The 2043-nt window shown below is 40.2% G+C and overlaps 1 pseudogene; it reads left to right on the top strand.

The window, feature by feature from the left end:
- The first annotated feature begins 1220 nt into the window (after positions 1-1220).
- LOC149238271 (4-coumarate--CoA ligase-like) overlaps positions 1221-2043 on the top strand; it is a 22519-nt pseudogene continuing 21696 nt past the window's right edge.

Genomic DNA, 2043 nt, shown 5'->3' with positions numbered 1-2043 from the left:
TTGTGTATGGAGACACTCTAAGTAGCCTAGATGTGGGCACCATTTACAAATAGGGTAATCTATGTTAAATGTTCAAGGAGTAAACTTACCTAAAACTTCCTCTTTTGGTTGGTGAGGTAAACCTCTACCCTAGAATCTACTAACAAATTAAGAAATCAAGATTACACAAGGTTGCAACCATGCTTGTAGGACTCCCTCGCACTGCAATCATTTCATGGCTAATCATCCAAGCAAATAGTGAGAACATATTAGCTAGAAGAGTTTTTAGGAAATCTATTTCCTCATTCCAGCCCTCATCCTTGGAAGTTTTCTGCAGATTCCCCCAACCAGCTATTGGCCTCTCAGAGGAGTGGATTCTATAGTTTTCCTTGAATTACCGGGATCTACTCAAGAGCTGGTGGGTCAATTGAAAAGCAATTGAAATGATAAGATTGGACACTTACTCAACAAAACATTTCAGAACACCATATAAAATTATGGGTTATATGGGGAGGAAGATGCAAGAAGATTTAAAGAATCCCGAGTGTAATAGATCCACCAAGTCATGCAAATTGGTGCAATCTCTAGCTGGGCATCTATATCTCTAACATCCATGGCTTAAGCCATCTCTAGGGGCAAACACATAGCCCTAGCCATCGCTTCCTTCCACTTTATTGCCCCTATCTATTAGGCATTGATTTTGTGGTAAACAGCTTTCTAGAAAGGGTTAGCAGTAATAGTTTAGCAAAGCATCGATCCATGGATATTGTTAGATCTTGTGGGAACATCACTTCAAGATTCATTACATCAAGATCAGAGAACATTTCATTGTCAAAGGGTTCATTCGTCATAGTATGGGCCACAGTTGCATGGATGGTGCATTTATGACGAAAATGTCTTGCATCCTTCCAAGCCAAAGTAAATTGCTTAGACCCTAAGGTCATTAGTGTTTTCCCTCATCTACCTGCGCTATTCTCTGGTTACTCCAGCGCCAGCTCTGCGGATCCCAGTACTTTCGTTTCAGTCAATCCAAAACTTAATTCTGGTCAAATTTTGTTTAGATTTTGTAAACAACCACAATGTATAACCATGGGTAGGAGTGTTGCATAGCAGCAAATTATGAGAACGAAATCTAGAAAGCAGTTGTTGAACCTTTGTGTTGAAGGCAGATTTATGTTTTTTTTTGTGTGTTTTTCCATACATAGATCGATAAGATGAATACTGACAAGAAATACAACAATGATTATTTGTATCGATCCAAGCTTCCTGATATACAGATTCCAGACCATCTTCCTCTTCATGAATATTGCTTTCAGAGTTTGGAGGATTTTAGAGAGAAACCCTTCCTGATTGAGGGATCCACTGGTAAGATTTATAGCTATGAGTATGGACAAGTTCATTTAATTTCCCACAGAGTAGCCTCTGGGTTGGCTAAGTTAGGACTCAAGCAGGGTGAAGTGGTGATGCTCATGGTGCCCAACTGTGTTGAATTCACATTTGTATTCTTGGGAGCCTCCATTAGAGGTTCCATTGCTACCACTGTCAATCCTTTCTGTACTGCAACGGAGATTGCTGTCCAAGTAAATTCTTCTGGTGCTCGTATTATTGTCACACTGGCTTCCTATGTTGAGAAGCTCAAGAAGCTCAATAAACAAAACCTTATAGTGATTACAATTGACAGGAATGATCCTCCCCCAGGATGTCTACATATTTCAGTTCTAACAGAAGTAGATGAGAAGAAATGTCCCTCAGTTCATATCACACCTGATGATGTACTGACCTTGCTATACTCATTTGGAACCACTGGGATTCCTCAGGGTGTTGTGTTAACCCACAAGATCTTGGTTTCCTCTGTGGCTCAGCGAGTTGATGGAGAAATTCCAAATTATTACCTGCATCATGGAGATGTGGTTCTCTACCTCTTGCCTATGTTTCATGATTTCTTCCTCAACACTGTATTCCTCTGCTCTCTCAGAGCAGGAGCAGCATTGATGATTATGGAGAAATTCAATATTGGCATTCTGCTAGAGCATATTGAGAAGCATATGAATCAGGATCACTGTG

Source organism: Pinus tabuliformis, chromosome 8, assembly GCF_031772625.1.
Source record: "Pinus tabuliformis cultivar Carrire ecotype Pingquan chromosome 8, CPIR1, whole genome shotgun sequence".
NCBI lineage: Eukaryota > Viridiplantae > Streptophyta > Pinopsida > Pinales > Pinaceae > Pinus > Pinus tabuliformis.
Note: the sequence above shows the minus strand (reverse complement) of the source record. Positions and strands in the feature narration are given on the sequence as shown.